Genomic DNA, 20,593 nt, shown 5'->3' on the forward strand with positions numbered 1-20,593 from the left:
CCAGTCTATGTCTTTTGATTGGGGAATTCAGTCCATTAACATTTAGTGTTATTACTGTTTGGATAATATTTTCCTCTAACATTTTGCCTTTTGTATTATATATATCACATCTGATTTTCCTTCTTTCTACACTCTTTTCCATATCTCTCTCTTCTGTCTTTTTGTATCTGACTCTAGTGCTCCCTTTAGTATTTCTTGCAGAGCTGGTCTCTTGGTCACAAATTCTCTCAGTGACTTTTTGTCTGAGAATGTTTTAATTTCTCCCTCATTTTTGAAGGACAATTTTGCTGGATATAGGAGTCTTGGTTGGCAGTTTTTCTCTTTTAGTAACTTAAATATATCATCCCACTGTCTTCTAGCTTCCATGGTTTCTGCTGAGAAATCTACACATAGTCTTATTGGGTTTCCCTTGTATGTGATGAATTGCTTCTCTCTCGCTGCTTTCAAGATCCTCTCTTTCTCTTTGACCTCTGACATTCTAACTAATAAGTGTCTTGGGGAACGCCTATTTGGGTCTAATCTCTTTGGGGTGTGCTGCACTTCTTGGATCTGTAATTTTAGGTCTTTCATAAGAGTTGGGAAATTTTCAGTGATAATTTCTTCCATTAGTTTTTCTCCTCCTTTTCCCTTCTCTTCTCCTTCTGGGACACCCACAACACGTATGTTTGTGCGATTCATATTGTTCTTGAATTCCCTGATACCCTGTTCGAATTTTTCCATTCTTTTCCCGATAGTTTCTGTTTCTTTTTGGAATTCAGATGTTGTATCCTCCAAATCACTAATTCTATCTTCTGTCTCTTTAAATATATCATTGTAGGTATCCATTGTTTTTTCCATCTTTTCTACTTTATCCTTCACTCCCATAAGCTCTGTGATTTGTTTTTTCAGTTTTTCTATTTCTTCTTTATGTTCAGTCCATGTCTTCTTCATGTCCTCCCTCAATTTATCGATTTCGTTTTTGAAGAGGTTTTCCATTTCTGTTCGTATATTCAGCATTAGTTGTTTCAGCTCCTGTATCTCATTTGAACTATTGGTTTGTTTCTTTGACTGGGCCATATTTTCAGTTTTCTGAGCGTGATCCGTTATCTTCTGCTGGCGTCTGGGCATTTAGTTAGATTTCCCTGGGTGTTGGACCCAACAGGTTGAAAGATTTTTCTGTGAAATCTCTGGGTTCTGTTTTTCTTATCCTGCCCAGTAGGTGGCTCTCGTGGCACATGTTTGTCTCACGTGTTTGGAAGGGATCCCCCGGTCACCGTTCTCCGCGGCCTGGGGATTTCCGATCCAATTCTCTCAGTTGGTCTAGGGGGCCGCGCGTGTTGGGGCCACCAGCCACCGCGGCTTGAGGGGACCCTTTGGCTCCTTTATTAATGCCCCATTGGTGTTTGGTTGGACCCAGTCCCTGCCACTGTCGGAAATTCCCTCCTCTCCCTGGAGGGGTGCAGGTCGCTGGCTGCCACGGCCCGGGGAACTCGCCACCGGACCAGAAAGCCGCCTGTGGGGGAGGGGCACCGGTCGCTGGCCGCCGCGGCCTGGGGAACTCGCCAGCGGACCAGGATGCCGCCTGCGGGGGAGGGGTGCTGGTTGCTGGCCACCACGGCTTGGGTAGCCTTCTGATCCGAGACTTGTAGCCGGTCCAGGAAGCCGCCCGCAAAAGAGGGGCGCCGGCCGCCGCGGCTTGGGAAACTTGCCTCTTTGAGACTCTCTGCTGGCCCGGGAAGGAGAGAGGGAGGAGCTCCAGCAGCCAGCTGCCGCGGCTCAGGGAAGCGCGCGCCACTCAGGAATCTCACCATAGCAGAGTCTCGCAGTCAGTCTAGCCAGTCCAGACTGGGGTACGCTGTGTGTCCATTCCCTGCCGTGGCCCCGGGAGCTTTTCTGCACTGTTTCTGTTCACCTAGTAGTTGCTCTGGAGGAGGAACTAAGACACGCGTACCTTACTAAGCCACCATCTTGGCCCAGCCTTGTTTTCTTGTAACGTTTTTATCTGATTTTGGTATTAGAGTGATGTTAGCTTCATAAAATTAGTTCATTAGTATTCCTTTTCCCTCAAATTTCTGAAAGAGTTTGGGTAGTATAGGTGTTAGTTCTTTTGGATTGTTTGTCAAAATGTGAAGCCATCTTGTTCTGGGCTTTTCTCTGTGGGAAAATTTTTGATTACTGATTGACTCTCTTTATTTGTAATGGGTTTGTTGAGATCTTTTTCTTCTCGAGTCAGTATCAGTAGTTTGTGTTTCTAGGAATTTGCACATTTCATTAAATTTTCTAGTTTGTTGGTGTAGAGTTGTTTATAGTATTCTTTTATGATTTTTAAAATTTCTTCAGGGTCCTTGGTAACAAACCTCTCATTCCTCATTTTGCTTTTCGTGTACTTTCTCTTTTTTTTCTTTCTCAGTCTAGCTAGGAGTTCATCAATTTTACTGATTTTCTCAAAGAACCATCTTTTGGTCTTGTTGATTCTTTCTGATGTTTTTATTCTCGAGTTTGTTTATTTCTGCTTCTTTTATTTGCTTTGGAGGTTAATTTGCTGTTTCTATAAATTCTCCAGGTGAACAGTTAAGTCCTCAAGTTTTGTTCTGTCTTGTTTTTTTAATATAGGCATTTGGTGTAATAAATTTCCCTCCCAGCTCTGCCTTTGCTGTCCCTGTAAGTTTTATTTATTTATTTATTTATTTCCCCCCCATAAGTTTTGATATGCTGTATTCTCATTATCATTTGTCTCCAGATATTTATCAGTTTCTCTAGCAATTTTATCCTTGACCCGCTGATTATTTAAGAGTGTGTTGTTTAATCTCCATATATTTGTGAAAGCTCTGGTTCTTTTGTGATTATTAATTTCCAGCTTTATACTATTGTGGTCAGAGAAAGGGCTTTGGATAATTTCAGTTTTATTAAATTTGTAAAGACTCAGTTTGTGATCCAGCTTATGATCTATCCTGGAAAACATTCCATGTGCACTAGAGAGGAATGTATATCCTGATGTTTTGGGGTATAATGATCTGTATTACGAGGTCCAATTCACTTATCCCATTGTTCTGGTTCTCTGTTTCCTTGTTGATCCTTTTTCTGGTTGTTCTGCTATAGTAAAGAATGGTATATTGAAGTCTCTCATTATTTATTTTATTTTTTTAAATTTTTATTAATAAAACCAATCAATATACAATATGAACATTTTTTCATCACATAGTTGTACATTCATCATTATGATCATTTCTTAGAACATTTGTATCAATTCAGAAAAAGAAATAAAAAGAAAACAAAAAAATTCATATATACCATACCCCTTACCCCCTCCCTTTCATTGATCACTAGCATGTCAATCTACTAAATTTATTTTAACATTGTTCCCCCTATTATTTATTTATTTTTAATCCACATGTTTTACTTATCTAGTCCATAAGGTAGGTAAAAGAAGCATCAGACACAAGGTTTTCACAATCACACAGTCACATTGTGAAAGCTGTATCATTCTACAATCATCTTCAAGAAACATGGTTACTGGAACACGGCTTTACATTTTCAAGCAGTTCCCTCCAGCCTCTCCATTACGCCTTGACTAAAAAGGTGATATCTATTTAATGTGTAAGAATAACCTCCAGGATAACCTCTCGACTCTGTTTGGAATCTCTCAGCCATTGATACTTTATTTTGTCTTATTTCTCTCTTTCTCCTTTGGGGTTGGAGAAGGTTTTCTCAATCTCTTCATGCTGAGTCCCAGCTCACTCTAGAATTTCTGTCCCACGTTGCCAGGAAGATCCACACCCCTGGGAGTCATGTCCCATGTAGAAAGGGGGAGGGTGGTGAGTTTGCTTGTGTTAGCTGAGAGAGAGAGGCGTCATCTGAGCAACAAAAGAGGTTCTCTTCGGGGTGACTCTTAGGCCTGATTTTGAGTAGGCTTAGCCATCCTTTGTTGGGTTAAGTTTCATATCAACAAACCCCAAGATTGGGGGTTCAGCCTATTGCTTTGGTTGTCCCCACTGCTTGTGAGAATATCAAGAATTCTCCACTTGGGAAAGATGAGTTTTCCCCCTTCCTCACCATTCTCCAAGGGGATTTTGTAAATACTTTTTTATTCACTGTTCAATTTGTGGGATTTATCAAGGCATCACTCTGGACAAACCTACAAAATCTCATTTACTCATATACTCATAAGTATATGGAACCTACTCAAGGTTCCATATACTTATGATGTTCAATTAAGCTGTCCAAATAAGATATGTTAGGGAATACACTAGTCAAAATATAAATTTTGTACCAAATAAACATTTTTTGCTTTAGTATCAACCATAAGTTACAGTTTTAAAATATTAATTACCATCTATTTTCAATACCCTGCATTATTGACATTCCTTTGTTCTTCTTCATGCAAAATATTTTTAAATTTGTACATTTAGTCACTATCATTATACAATCTAGGCATTCCTAGTTATACCTTCTCAGTCTTTATTGTCTATCTTTCCTTCTGATTTCCTTTGTGCCTCCAGGCCTCCTCACTCTATCATTCTTGCATTCAGCTTCATTCGGTGTTCTAGCATGATTGTATTACAGTTAGGTAGTATTGTGCTATCCATTTCTGAATTTTTATAATCAGTCCCGCTGCACAATCTGTATCCCTTCACTTCCAGTTACCCAGTAGCTACCCTATTTCTATCTCCTAATGACCTCTGTTCTTAACTGCAATTATCCAAGGTCATTCATTAATGTTAGTTCATATCAGTGAGACCATACGGTATTTATCCTTTTGTTTCTGGCTAATTTCACTCAGCACAATGTCCTTAAGGTCCATCCATGTTGTTACATACTTCATAACTTTATCCTGTCTTACAACTGTATGATATTCTATCGTATGTATATACCACAACTGGTTTAGCCACTCATCTGTTGATGGGCATTTGGGCTGTTTCCATGTCTTGGCAACTGTAAATAATGCAGCTATAAACATTGGTATGCAAATGTCCGTTTGTATCTTTGCCCTTATGTCCTCTGGGTAGATACCTATAAATGGTATTGCTCGGTCTTATGGCAATTCTGTACTCAGCTTCCTGAGGAACTGCTGAACTACCTTCCACAGCAGTTGTACCATTTGACATTCTCACCAACAGTGAATAAGTGTGCCTCTTTCTCCACATCCTCTCCAGCACTTGTCGTTTTGTGTTTTATTGATAATGGCCATTCTGGTAGGTGTGAAATGTTATCTTATTGTGGTTTTGATTGTCTCCCACTCTTAATGTTGAAATGTCTGTAGTTCCCTTCAGTTTTGCCAGTGTTTGCTTCATGTACTTTGGAGCTCCTTGATTGGGAGCATACACATTTATGATTGTTGTTATTCCCTTTTATTAATGTGTATTATCCTCCTGTGTCTCTTATGATGTCTTTACATTTAAAGTCTGTTTTATCCAATATTAGTGTAGATACTCCTGCTTTCTTTTGGTTATACTTCCATCATTTCACTTTCAATCTAATTGTGTCCTTGAGTCTGAGATGTGTCTCTTGTTAATAGCATATAGATAGATCATTTTTTAAAATCTATTCTGCCAATATGTATCTTTTAGTTGGTGAATTTAGTCTGTTAACATTAAAAGTAGTTACCGTAAAAGCAGTTCTTGACTGTACTGTCTTATCCTTTAGTTTTTACTTATCATATATATATATTCTTTTCCTTCTCTGTTTTGTCCTTTAAATAACTGTTACTTGTAATCTTCAGTTCTGTGCTCTACTCCAGAACTCCTTCTCTTGATTGTTTTTTTCATCTGATAGAAGTACCTTTAGTGTTTCTTGTAGGGCAAGTCTCTTGTTGACTAGAGATTCTTTGTTTGTCTTTCAAGATTTTAATCTCTCCCTCAATTTTGAAGAATAACTTGACTGGATAAAGAATTCTTGGCTGAATTCTTTTCTCTTTAGGATTTAAAATATCATACCATTGCCTTCTTGCTTCCATAGTGCCTGCTGTGTAATCTGAAGTTCGTTGTATGTGTTTTCCTTGTATGTAGCAGATTGCTTTTCTTTTGCTGCTTTCAGGACTTTGTTTCTCTTCAGCCTTTGAAGTTTAATTAGTATGTGTCCTTCCCAACCCTTGTAAAAAGCATAAATATGAAAATCACAGGCCCAACTTACTCTAAATAGAATAAATCTGAATACACCTACTCTAAGACACATCAAATTTATTCTGTTTGGAGCAAGTTGAGCCTCTGATTTTCGTAGTTATGCTTTTTATAAGGGTTGGGAAGTTTTCCCCAATGATATCTTGATCTAACTTTCCCAATGCTTTACTCTTCTTCTCCTTCTGAGACACCAATGATTCTTACTATATCTGTGCACCTCTTGTTGTCTGTCGTTTCCCAAAAATCCAGTTGCATGTTTTTCCATCATTGTTGCCATTTGTTCTTTTGTGCAGTCTAGTTCAGGTCTTCTATCTTCTTCCTTCTGCTTCAGTTGTTCTGTCTTCTTCCTTCTTCTTTGAATCTGCTGTCATGTGTTTATAGTACATTTCTGAATTGATCTACTGTGTCTTTCAGTTCTGTGAGATCTGCCATTTTTCTGTCTAATCTTTTGAATTCTTCTTTATGCTCTTCTAGTGTCTTATCCTTTATTTCTTTCTAAATATCCTTGAGTAGTTCCATATTCTGTGTCTCCTCTGGAGTTTTGGTTTGGTTGTTTGGTTGGGCCATTTCTGCTTGAATTTTCATGTGCTTTGTGATTTTCTACTGTGTTCTGGGCATTTGATTATTTTAATATGGTTATTTTGCAAGTTGGTTTCCTTCACTTGTTTAAAGTTTTGTATTTTCTTGGTTTGGCATCGAAATTTTCCTTTAGCGCTTCGTTTGTCAGTTATTCCCTGCCAAATCAAGGTCTGAATCTCATGTAGGGGGTACAATTAAACTTGAGGGTCTATTAGAAACTCTGCCTAGGAACACAGGTACCTCGGTCATAGAACGGCTGCCCACCACGCAGGAGACCAGTGCAACTCCTGGATCATACACCTACCAAAAGGATAATTAAAATAAGAATATAATAAAAATATGAAAAAACAACGAGCACAGCAACAAAACACCCCTCAACAGTAGTAGGCCCCAGAGTCAGAAGAAGGCACCCAAAATGTATTGGGAGTGAACTCAGACTGGTGCCCACAAAAGTCAGAGAAAATTTAAAAATGAAAGAGTAAACTAAACAATAAGACATGAAATAAAATGGAATAACAAAAAAATAACATGTAGAATAAGAAATAAAAAATCAATAAAAAACATTAAAATATAAAATATAAGTGAAAATTAAAAATAAAAAACAATTTACACTTCTAATAAAAATATTTAAAAATATGTTAGAAAAGGAAGAAGGGGAAAAGAATAATTTTAGGAAAAAAAATTAAAACCTAGGTAGATAGGGAGTTAATCTGCTAGCACTAATCCCTTCTCTCCAGCGGGTGGTGATTCCAGGTCACCTCCTTCTCTCAGGCTACCCCTTCCCTCGTTGCAGCACCTGGCTTGTCCTTACCACTTTTCACCAACAGGTGGTGTGCCTGAGGCTCCTCCTCCCTCATGCTCGCCCCTCTCACTGGAAGACTGCGTGGTGTGCATGGCAGTATGCTCCTGCTGGCCCTTGGTGGCCAGACTGCCAGTCCCAACCCTCAGGACTGGGCAGCCAACCAGTCCTGATCCTAGCGCCCAGCACCCAGCGGATCTGCCAGATACTGCATCTTAGAGTTCGGCTATTTCTTTCACCTGGGTAGGTGATCACTCCCAGCACCCAGAGGCCTGGTCCCCTGCAGCAGATGATTGGGTCCCCATCTGGGTTCCCCATGGGTGCTGTCAACTGCAGACCTGCCCACGTTGTTTTCCCCAGATGGCAGTGGGTCAGTCTGGAGTGGAGGGACAATCATTTCCCTCAGATTGCACCCCCCCTAACATCACAGCCCACCCCTGGTAGGGATCACAGCCAGTTGACACAACCCACCCATCCTCATCCCCCCACCTCTCTTTTCCCCCAAATACCCTAGAGACCCTGTTTGTTTACTCACGGCCCAGGACTGTAGTCCTGGTAATTTTCTCTCGGTCCCGTATCTTGTTCCATGGAGCAGGAGTATATTCAGTTCACTCTGCTCTGCTATGTTCCTAGAAGTCCCAGTAATGATTCTCGTATTTGTGCTCTTCTTGTTCTCAATTATTTCCCTTAAATCCCATTCCATTTTTCCATCTTTCTTGCCATTTATTCTTTTGTGTACTTCAGTTCAGTTGTCCTATCTTCTAGCTCACTTATTCTTTCTTCCACCTCTTCACGTCTGTTGTTGGGACTCTAGTATATTTTTAATTTGATCTATAGTATCCTTTAGTCTTTATGAGCATCCTTCATTAGTTGTTCCAAATTCCATGTCCTCCAATGTTTATATTTGGATGTTTGGCTTGGCCACATGTGCCTGAATCTTCATGTGCTTTGTCATTTTCTGTTGTGTTCAGCACATTTGATCATCTTGATATTGTTATTTTGCATGTTGGTTTCCTTTACTCATCTGAGGTTTTGTATTTGCTTAGGTTTACGTTGAAGTTCCCCTTTTGCACTTGGTTTGTCAGTGATTCCCTGCTAAAGCAAGGCCCAGATCTCATGGAGGGGAAGCAGTTCTCCTTGAGGCTTCCCAACACTTGGTACTCTTGAGCCACCTCTCCCCTCAGGCCTACCTCACCCCAACTATGGCCATTTTCTTAGCAATATGGAGACCTGATGTGATTCCAACCAGGGCCACTGGTTTCTGTGCATGCTGAGAGCTGCCAGCCCCAGGGCTGGGGGGTGAGCAGTATGCACCTTAGTGGAGACTCCATTTATGGGCCTGATGGGTCTGGTGGCTTCCAGGCTCCCACTTGGGATGATCTTGGCTGTGGAGCTGGGTAGTTTGGTTTGCACTGACCACATTCAGCCAGGAAATGCCTGGTGACTGGTCCTGGCACACAGCAGGTGGCCAGTCCCAGCACACAACAGAGTGGCTATTCTTGGCACCCTTCCAGGTTCCCCACAGGTGCTCCTGGCTGTGGGGGTGTGGGAAGATCTCCCAGACTAGCTGCTTGAGGTAGGCTGGAGTGGAGGAACAGTATGCTCTCTCAGACCCGCACTTCCTCATGCGCTGCCGTTTGCCCTTGGTTTGGTCAGGCCCGAGTTCACTCACCCTAGTCTCTCCATATTAGTTTCTCTACTTTTTCATTCATGACTTCCCTATATAATGTAGAAGACCTGCTCTGTTCACTTGTACCCTGGAACTGTGGCCCCTGTTGTTTTTTGTCCCTTCTCTCATTCTGTGGCGCAGGGGTGAACTCAGCATTCTGCCATCTTCTTGGAAGAGTTCCCCTACTCTGGATTTAAAAGCTCCAGTTCCGTGTCTTTCACAAGGGTAGCACTTGCAAAACTCATTATTTTCTCCAAAATCCAAATCTTTCTCCATAATAGCAAAAAATTTCTTCTCTACGTTCAGTGTGTATCAGATCCTTCATACATGCTGTACCTTGACCAGTTGACACAGACATACAGTTGGGCCTACAGTCTTGATTTCTAAGTGCAGCAGATCAAGCCAGACTTGAGCAGTTTTTCCTTGTAAGATACATGACAGTGAAGTTATTTTCTCCATGTCTAAGTGGCACGTGTTCCTCAATTTCTGCAAGTTTGTTAGTACACCCCAGCAGTAACTCTGCTTTGTTAGTTCATTTCCACTCTCTTTGTGACTATTTTGGCTCTGTTTTGTTCCAAGTATCTATTACAAGGCCATGTTTCAAATCCTCTGTCAGTTGCAAACATTTGCAAGTACGTAAATACATGTTCTTTGAATAGTTTCTCTTGCATTTTGTTCTTGTTAGAAAAATAATGTTACACCCGTTTGCCTGAAGTCAAACATAGGAAGGCTTTCTCCATGTGTTTATTTTTCTATAAACAGTCAATAATTTCTTTTAGTTCTTGTCTTCCTTTAGTAATCCAAAATCTCAAAGGGATGTTCTGAGGAAAATTGTCAGATTTTGAAAAATGCCTTGAGATCCTTGAAGGAAAGACACTATTTTTCACTTTGTGGGTTTGAAAACTTAAATAGGAGTCAAGAACCAAACTGGTAGCAGTGTTATTATTTTTACAAAGTTCTTCTGCAGATATTCTGGGAGATAATATATATGAAGTGTGTCCTTCAAATCCCAAATTACTGTTACATATGCTTGACCTCCTCTCGAGTGCACTTTTGCCAATCTTCAGGGTGTCCTTACTTACATGTTGTAATTTTGTCCGTCATTAGACAACTTGCTTACATTTCTCCTGCTGTTCACCACCATGTTCTTGGATTCTCCCAATTACTTCATTCCCACATGTAGCCTGTCCCAGGTACATTTAATCACGTTCTTTAAATTGCTTAGAGAATAATTTCAGTATTCTCTCCTCCTCACATGTGGCCATGGGTCCCAAAAAGTATTTGCCGACTGTGGGATTCTACATTCTGGGTCTTTGTACCACCTGGTGCTGCCTCTGGCCCCCAGCCATCCTCACCTCATAGCCCTGAGTCTTGCCACCTGTGCCTGTAGACGTTCACTGTCCTGCAACATTATTGGGACACACAAAAAACAGAATATTGACTGTCGGCTTTATGTCAGTGTTAAGTTTCTGGAACTTGATTAGTCAAGATGGTTACATAAGTGAATATCCTTGTTTGGAAATGTACATGGCAGAATTAAATGTTCAAGGATCTTGATGCAGTACATGTTTGTAGAAATATATAGTTTTGTTTCTACATAAAAGTTATCATTTGGTATTGGCGCCATACTTTTTTCACGTAACTGTATATCTTGGAGATCTTTCCTTATTAGCATTTATAGAATTGCCTTCTATAAGAATTTTTAAAGATTGCCTAGTATTGTATATCATATCTGTTATCATTTCTGTAAACATTTCCCTAGTTATTTTAGTTTGCTAAAGCTGTTGGAATGCAGTATACCAGAAATGGATTGGCTTTTATAAAGGGGATTTATCAAGTTACAAGTCACAGTTCTAAGGCCACAAAAATGTCCATACTATGGCATCCAGAGATGGATACTTTGACTCTGAAGAAAGGCCGAGGTCTGTCATATGGGAAAGCATGCGGCTCATGTCTGAGGTCTTTGCTCCCAGTTCATTGTTTCCAGCTTCTTTTTATTATGTTTATGACTTAAGAAAAGAATGTAAATGCATTAAAGGAAAAGTTTCCAGTGGCTTTCTCTCCAAGCATTTGTGGGCCCTCACTTAGCTTCCCCAGGGCAAAGCCCTGGGTTTTATCTCTTAGCTTAGCATCTCTCGGGGTGGGAGATTTCTTCTCTTCAAGCGTCTGTGTCCTGGTTCATATGACTTCTCTAGACATCTCTGTCAGCACTCCAGACATCTCCAAATATCTGCATTTGAGCTTTCTCCAAAATGTTTCCTCTTTTAAGGACTCCCGTAAACTAATTAAGACCACCTTGAATGGGTGGGGCTGCACCTCCATGGAAATAATCTAGTCAAAAGATCACGCACCTGGTTGGGTGTGCCACATCTCGATGGAAACAATCTAATCAAAGATCAGACTAGACAATAGTCTGCCACCCCAAGATTGAATTAGGATTAAAAGAACATAGCCTGGACTTCCGGAGAAGATGGCGGCTTAGTAAGACGTGCGGGTCTTAGTTCCTCCTCCAGAAAAGCAACTAAAGAAACAGAAACAATACGAAACAGCTCCCGGAGTCACGACAGAGACCAAAAAAGACAGCGTACCCCATTCTGGAACGGCTGAACGGGTAGGGAGAATCCACTGCGGTGAGATACCCGAGGGGTGCACGTTTTCCCAGCTGGGGTGGCTGGCGACTGGGGTCCCCTCCATGCACGTGGCTCCCCAGTCTGACTGGGAACATTGGATAGCGGGGCCCTCCTGTCACGCTTGGCGTCTCGGGCCAGCTGGGCAATTTGGACCGGCACTCCCCCAAGCCACGGCCAGCGACCCCCGCCTCCACGCGCGGTTTCCCGGGCCGACTGCCCCGCAGACAAACGACCGCCACGAGCGCCACCTACTGGGCAGGAAAAGAAAAACAGAGCCCAGAGATTCCACAGAAAAACCTTTCAACCAGCTGGGTCCCACACCCAGGGAGATCTGATCAAATGCCCAGACACCAGCAGAAAATAATGGATGACACTCGGAAAATTGAAGATATGGCCCAATCAAAGGAACAAACCAATAGTTCAAATGAGATACAGGAGCTGAGACAACTAATGCTGAATATACGAACAGAAATGGAAAAACTCTTCAAAAACCAAATCAATAAATTGAGGGAGGACATGAAGAAGATATGGGCTGAACAAAAAGAAGAAATAGAAAATCTGAAAAAACAAATCACAGAACTTGTGGGAGTGAAGGACAAAGAAGAAAAAATGGAAAAAACAATGGATACCTACAATGGTAGATCTAAAGAGACAGAAGCTACAATTAGTGAACTGGAGGATGGAACAACTGAATTCCAAAAAGAAACAGAAACTATAGGGAAAAGAATGGAAAAACTTGAGCAGGGAATCAGGGAACTGAATGACAATATGAAGCGCACAAATATACGTGTTGTGGGTGTCCCAGAAGGAGAAGAGAAGGGAAAAGGAGGAGAAAAACTAATGGAAGAAATTATCACTGAAAATTTCCCAACTCTTATGAAAGACTTAAATATACAGATCCAAGAAGTGCAGCGCACCCCAAAGAGAATAGACCCAAATAGGCGTTCTCCAAGACATTTACTAGTTAGAATGTCGAGGTCAAAGAGAAAGAGAGGATCTTGAAAGCAGCAAGAGAAAAACAATCTGTCACATACAAGGGAAACCCAATAAGACTATGTGTAGATTTCTCAGCAGAAACCATGGAAGCTAGAAGACAGTGGGTTGATATATTTAAATCACTAAAAGAGAAAAACTGCCAACCAAGACTCCTATATCCAGCAAAATTGTCCTTCAAAAATGAAGGAGAAATTAAAACATTTATAGACAAAAAGTCACTGAGAGAATTTGTGACCAAGAGACCAGCTCTGCAAGAAATACTAAAGGGAGCACTAGAGTCAGATATGAAAAGACAGAAGAGAGAGGTATGGAGTAAAGTGTAGAAAGAAGGAAAATCAGATATGATATATATAATACAAAAGTCAAAATGGTAGAGAAAAATATTATCCAAACAGTAATAACACTAAAAGTTAATGGACTGAATTTCCCAATCAAAAGACATAGAATGGCAGAATGGATTACGACCCAGCAATACCACTGCTAGGTATCTACTCAAAGGACTTAAGGGCAAAGACACGAATGGACATTTGCACACCAGTGTTTATAGCAGCATTATCTACAATTTCAAAGAGATGGAAACAGCCAAAATGCCCATCAACAGACGAGTGGCTAAACAAACTGTGGCGTATACCTACGATGGAATATTATGCAGCTTTAAGACAGACTAAACTTATGAAGCATGTAATAACATAGATGGACCTAGAGAACATTATGCTGAGTGAGTCTAGCCAAAAACTAAAGGACAAATACTGTATGGTCCCACTGATGTGAACCGACATTCGAGAATCAGCTTGGAATATATCATTGGTAACAGAGACCAGCAGGAGTTAGAAACAGGGTAAGATAATGGGTAATTGGAGCTGAAGGGATACAGACTGTGCAACAGGACTAGATACAAAAACTCAAAAATGGACAGCACAATAATACCTAAGTGTAATGTAACTATGTTGGAACACTGAATGAAGCTGCACCTGAAATATGGTTTTTTGTTTGTTTGTTTGTGTGTTTGTATCTTTTGTTTTTGTTTTTTCTTTTTCATTTATATATATATATTATTAGTATTATTATTTTAATTCTCTTCTCTATATTAACATTCTATATCTTTTTCTGCTGTTTTGCTAGTTCTTTTCCTAAATCGATGCAAATGTACTAAGAAATGATGATCATACATCTATGTGATGATACTAAGAATTACTGAGTGCATGTGTAGAATGGAATGATTTCTAAATGTTGTGTTAATTTCTTTTCTTTTTTTTGATTAATAAAAAAAATTAAAAAAAAAAAAAAAAAAAGAACATAGCCTGGGCCATGGGTAGTTCAGTGGTAGAATGCTCGCCTATCATGCGGGAAACCTGGGTTTGATTCCCAGATCATGTACCCCGCCCCCCCCTCCAAGAAAAGAACATGGTTTTTGTAGGATACATCAATTTCAAACCAGCACACTAGTGATGGACATTTACAATATTTCCAGTTTTGAGATATTATAAACAATATTATAGTAAAGTAGCCTCTTTGTGCACATTGGTTTCTTCATGAAGTTATTGGGTTATAGAATATATACATCTGAAATATTAATACTTAGTATAGTACTGTACAACAAATATACTTCCCATCAGTATATCAGAGGACCCCTGTGCCCACATTGTCACCTTCCAATATTATTAACATTTTTAGTTTTTATTAATCCAATGGATAAGATAATAACCTCATTATTTTAGTTTTTGCTTCCTTGATTACTAGTATAGTTGAGTATTTTATTTCACTGGATATTTAGATTTCTTTTGAATTTCCCATTCAGATTTTTGTAGATATTTTTGTTATCGTCTTCATATTGATGTAAAGAACTTCTATATATATTTTGAAAATTCACTCTCTCGATACTATATTTGAAACTAATTTTTTCCATCCTTTAACTTTTCCGAGTCTTATTTTGCAAAAGTTTAAACTTTAGCCAGATTTATCAAACTTTTCCTTTAATGCATTTACATTCTTTTCTTAAGTCATAAACATAATTATATTTTCTTTCGGTACTTGTATATTTTAAAAATATTTGGTTTTAGTTAATGATGTAACTTTACTCTTTCTGCACTGATGGCCAGTTTCCCCCAACATTTATGGAATTTGCCCAACTGATTTGAAATATCACTTTTGTAGTTTCTAAGTTCCTATACAGGTAGGGGTCTATTTCTCTTCCGTACATTGATCTGTTTGTCTATTTTTGTGTGTCAGTACCAAAACTAATTAATATACCTTTATGGTGTATTTTAATAGGTACTAGGGATAGTCCAATTCCTTGTTTTTCTTTGGAAAATCAGGGAGAACTCTAGAAATCAGGAAAGTCTTTGTGAAGTAATATTTGAGGTGGTTCTTTAAAAACTGTCAGAATTTCAATAAGAAAAAATGGAAAGGAGGGCAGAGGTGGGGGATTGGTAATTTCAGTGTGTGTTCTGTGAATATGACAATTTGAGTCCAGATTGTTCGGGACCTTGCACTATTAGCCTTCATTTGGTAGGTGGTAGTAGGAAGTAATAGGATCCCAGTGAGTGAGTGAGTCAGAGCAAAATGAATCTGGCACCAGTGTGGATAGTAATTCCGATATGAATTAATAGGAGTCTGAACTAAGGAATGTGAAAGAACAATTTATATGAGGTGTTTTGTAGGAATAATCAGTAAGAATTTAAGGTTGATTGAAAAAGATAGTTCAGGGAAAGAATTGATGAATTGAGGCTGACTTTTAGGTTTTGGGAGTATGACAAGTCTTGAATTTTGAGAAGTAGCTGGTTTGCAAGGATGATAAGAAATTGGTTTTAGGCATGTTTAATTTTAAGTGGTGGTAAAAATCCAATTGGGAATGTCTGATAGAAGAAATGTAGGACTAGGGCTCAGGAAATACAGGTCTGGGACTCAAGTACATGAGGATGTTAAAGCTATAGAAGTTGTTAAAATTGTCTTGGAGAGCATACTTATATATAGGAAAAGAGGATTTTAAAGGCAGAATGCTTGTTATCATAACTACCACTTATTACATTCTTACTCTGATGAGCTCTTTAAAGTGCTCATCACATTACATAGCTTTTCTCATTTAATCCTCACAATCCTGGGAAGTAGATATTATCAGATATTCTAGATAGGCTGTAACTTGCCCCATCAAATAGTAAAGCTGGAAAGCAGATAACGCTGTCTGGTTCTAAAATTCATCATCTTAACCTCTGAGATACTCCACCATTTCACTGATGGAGAAATTGTTTACAGTAGTATGGGAAATCCATGAAATGTGAAAACTGGGAAGGCCTACGGATCATCTAATCCAACTTCTTGGTTTTAAACTTGGGGAACCGAGGCCCAAAGATATAAGAAGACTTTGGTCAGGTTCACTGTGGTGTAAGGCCTAAAATGAATAGTATGTGCTGCTTTGACATCTGGTAAAATTGGGAGGACCTTAAGTGGCATAAATGCAAATTCCCCCCTTCACTCTGCTCCCACGGATAAGGTCCCTGAGTAGCAGACTTCAGTTCCTTGCCAGCCAGCAGAATTACTCAAAAAAGCTAATCACATCCTCCTGTGGAAACCAGGGGTGACCCACACTTGCGATACTACAGAGCCTGCCTCCCACAGCCCCTAGTTGTTTACTCTGCTCCCAAATGCAACCCTCTGGTGGCTCTGCTTGGTGTGTATCCTCCCCGAGGCTGTCAGTATACGTGACAAATTGCTATCAGTCTCAACTGTGTAGTGTCAGGTGTCAGGTTTGCCCATCCTCATAACCCTGGGGTGGGAATTTCTCCTTCACCAATGGGGTGAAGAGGAGATGATTAAAACAGTCACAAAACCAGATGGTGGAATTGCTTATTCACCACTGCTTCTCAATTTTCTACTGAAATACCTCAAATTGTGGTATTTTATAGGAAACTATTAGTAGCTTGAAATTTATTTACAGGTTTCATGTTTTATTCTTTAGATATATGATAACATTGCAGTTTTACTCTAAAATCTGCTAGTCAGTATTTAAGTTTTTATTTGGAAATAATTTTAGATTTACAGAGGGTTTAGAAAGATAGTATAGAGAACACCTACATAACGCTGTTTTCATTCTCATTGTTCCACTGTAAATAGTTTCATTTTTCTCTGGCTTCTTTCAAGATTTTTTCCTTTGTTTTTAATTTTCAACAACTTGTGGTGTGTCTGGGCTTGGATTTCTTTGGATTTATCCTGTGGGGGTTCACTTAGTTTCTTGAATCTGTAAGTTTATGTCTTTCACCAAATTTGGGAAGTTTTCAGCCATTATTTCATCAAGTAGTTTTTCTGTACTCCACTTTCTTTCCATTTGGGTGTATCCCTGAGTTAAAATTTCTTACTTGTATACTTCCAGGGTGAGACCAGGAGTCTTTATACAACTTTACGAGATTGTTTTCCCAACATCTTCCCTCTCCCAGCACCCCTAGTACACTGTGGAGTGCACCTGCTCTGTTGTGTGCTTCTTGCAACTGCACTAGCCTCTAGGGCCTGGCAGCAGAAAGAAAGAGAAAATTGCACCTTTTTGTTTCGTTTTGTTTTGTATTTTGCCTGGGCAGGCACGGGAAATCGAACCTGGGTCTCCGGCATGGCAGGCAAGTACTCTACCTGCTGAGCCACTGTGTCTCGCCCTGCACCGAATTTTTCCCCACTTTCTTGGGACTGCGGGTTATCAGTTGGAGAGGAAGACCTTCCACCTCAGAATTTTAGTGCCTGTGTCCCCTCATCCTCCCATTTTGCTTTGGCCATCTTGATGAGGGCTGGAGCTTGAAAGAGTGAAGAAAAGAAAAAGAAAGGAAAAATGAAGAATTTCTCCCACTCTCTGAGCCTTAGGAGACTCATTACTCTCCTCAAACTAAAACCGTAGGGCTTCTCCTGGAGCTCTTTGTCCAGGCCAGTGTCCACTTCTGGGTTTCCTACTTCCTTGAGTCCCAGCAAGGGCATACCAGAGGAGGAAAATATGATAAACTTGCTACTGTTTAGACAGTATTTTGAATTCTGGTCTTCCTCCCTAATCCGCCTGTTGCTGTTTGCTTTTCAGTCTTCATATGCTGCTCCATGCAGTCTACCCCAATTTTATAGCTGCATTCAGTGGCAGAGACAGGGTAGAGGGTGCTTGCTCTGTCTTCCTCAGAACCAGAACTTTAACAGTGTCGTTTGAGTAAAAGAAGTACTTACGTTTAATACAGCCCCTGGGTGTCATGAGATCCTACTGCTTTTAAATTGCCTTTTTCTTGATTTGCTTGCCCTGTTACTGCAGTCCTTTAACTTTTTTCTGGAGCTTTGAAAAAGATGTTTCCGACAGTTCATTCTGGTTGTTCAGTGCTTCTCAGAGGGGACAGCATTTAACTGTCATCTTGGTTGGGGCAGGGCAGGGCCCCTTTCATGTTTTTAATGTCTGTATAACATATATTTTGGTGTTCTCTTTTGCATTCATAATATTAGTTATTTGTGTCTTCTCTCTTTTTTTTTTCATAGTCAGTCTAGTGATTTATCAATCTTTTTAGTCTTTTGAAAGAACCAGATTTTGGCTTTTTAAATTTTGTTATGTGTCTGTGTTTTGGTTAATTAATTTAACACATTTCTTTATTATTTCCCTCTTTCTACTTCCTTGGGTTTACTTTCTGTTCTTTTCCTAACTTGGAGCCCTGGAGGCTTAAGAGGTGATTTATCTTTTGTTTTCTCTTTTAATAATTCAATAAAACATGTTACCTCTAAACATGGAATTGGCTACATCCCACAAGGTTTGATACTTAGTATTTCATTACCATTCAGTTCAAAATATTTTCATCATGATGCTGTCTTTGACTTTTGCACTATTTTTTTGTGATTTCTTAACATAGAAAGATCTTTCAGTTTTCTAATTTCTAGGTTAAATGCATTGTATTTAGAGAATGTACTCTATATGCTATCAGTCCTTTATCATTTGTTAAAACTTACCTTATAGCTCAGCCTGTGGTCAACTTAGGTAAATGTTCTCTACGAACTTAAGAAGTATGTGGTTCTGCACTTGCTGAATAGAGAGAATTTGGTGTGTGTCAATAAAGTTGTTTGTTAATTGTTTTTAAAAACTGAATTTTTTTGTCTGTTTGTTCTGTCAGTTACCCAGAGAGGTGTGTTAAAATTTCCTGCTCTGTGTATGGATTTGTCTATTTTTCTTGTAGTTCTGTCACTTTTTGCTTTATGTATTTTGAGGCTATGGTATTAAGCACATACGTCTTTGGAATTGTTACCTTTTTTGTGAATTCAAATTTTTATAATTATGTGGTATAACTTATCTCTGGTCATCCTTTTTTTTGGTTAGTGCTTACATATTTGTCCTTTTATTTTCATTTTTTTTATATTGTTACTATTTTTCTCCTGTAAATACTTTTTAAAAATCTCTGGTGATTTTTGCTTTTTAGTGTAGCCACTGATATATTCGGGTTTGAGTCTTTCATCTCACTAAGTATTTCATATTTGTGCCACTTGTTCTATATTCCTCCTCTTGTCTTCTTTTAATTTTTAATAGTACCTATTTTCCCTTCTGTTAACTTGAAAATTAAAACTTTTTACTGTACTTTTAGTGGTTATCTTAAAACAGCCTTTCTAAGTGCTATCCTGTGAAAGAATTGAGCCTTAAATAAAATGACTTGGGTGACTGTTTTGTCCATTCTTTCAATGGTAATAAAGTTGGATTGTGATGACTGAAAGCTGAGCTCCATTTCCAAAAGGGTCTGTACTTTCAATTCACTCTTACTCTTAGGAAGTTAGTCTTTCTGTGTCCCAACCCAAAGTGAGGGGAGATCACTAAGCAATATATGACAAGCCTTGTACCATAATTCCCTTTCCCCCAGCCCAGTGACAGTATAAAAAGCACTTTTCAGCTACCTCTGGTAGAGCAAGAATATGCTGTCAAGGCAGTAGCTTCCCCAGCCTGGACCTTCTTCCTTCTCTGAACCCTACATTCAGAATTCTTCACTATTTTGTTAGCTCTCTGAAGAGTTCAAATTGGTATGTTTTATATTTTCCCTAGGTTTCTTTGTCCTCAGCAGCAGAATTGGTCCACATTACCTAGTTTGCCATTACTGAAAAGCTCCCTTGACTTTTAAAAAACTTTTTATTATGAAAAATAATTAAATATATACAAAATTATGAAGAATAATTTAAAAACTCCCCTAGGTAGCCATTACTCAGCTTCTGTAGTTAGAAATATTTTGCCAGTCTTATTTTATATATACACCTCCCCATCCATCACATACAGTTTTTTTTTTGACATGGACAGACTCTGGGAATTGAGCCCAGGTCTCTGACATGGCAGGCGAGAATTCTGCCACTGAGCCACCATTGCACCATCTTTGCTGTAGTCTTTTAAAGCAAATCCTAGTCTTATTTTTAACCTACCCAATGCCATTATTACATCCTATGGAATTCCCGATAAATTCTTAATTCCAAGTAATGCCCAGGCTGTTCAGATTTTTCCCGTTGCTTATAAAAAGTTTTATTGTGGCTTTTTTTGTTTTAATCAGCATCCATATAAGGTCTACCCATCACAGTTGGCTGACTTGTCTCTGGAATCTCTTCATCTCTAACAGTTCCTTTTCTGTTTTTCTTAAATATAATTTTAAAGGAAATTTGTCCTATAAAGTGTCCCGTATTTGAGATTTGATAGCTTCCTCATGGTATTCTTTATCATGGTGGTTTGATCCCTCATATTTCCTGTTAATTTGTAATCAGATCTAGAGGCTTGATTAGATTAAGTTTTAGTTATTGTTGTTTTTAAACAAGAGTACTTGATAGCCAGTATTATGTACTTTCATCAACCTGGCATCCATTG

The 20,593-nt window shown here is 39.2% G+C and overlaps 1 protein-coding gene and 1 pseudogene across 8 annotated transcripts in view; one reads left to right on the top strand and one right to left on the bottom strand.

Annotated features, from left to right (window-relative positions):
• PHLPP2 (PH domain and leucine rich repeat protein phosphatase 2) overlaps window positions 1–20,593 on the top strand; it is a 126,402-nt gene that overhangs the window by 37,623 nt on the left and 68,186 nt on the right. The gene's annotated exons all lie outside the window — the stretch shown is intronic.
• On the bottom strand, window positions 9,182–9,867 carry LOC143659993 (histone-lysine N-methyltransferase KMT5B pseudogene; annotated as a pseudogene).

The sequence above is a fragment of the Tamandua tetradactyla genome, chromosome 16, assembly GCF_023851605.1.
Source record: "Tamandua tetradactyla isolate mTamTet1 chromosome 16, mTamTet1.pri, whole genome shotgun sequence".
Lineage (NCBI taxonomy): Eukaryota > Metazoa > Chordata > Mammalia > Pilosa > Myrmecophagidae > Tamandua > Tamandua tetradactyla.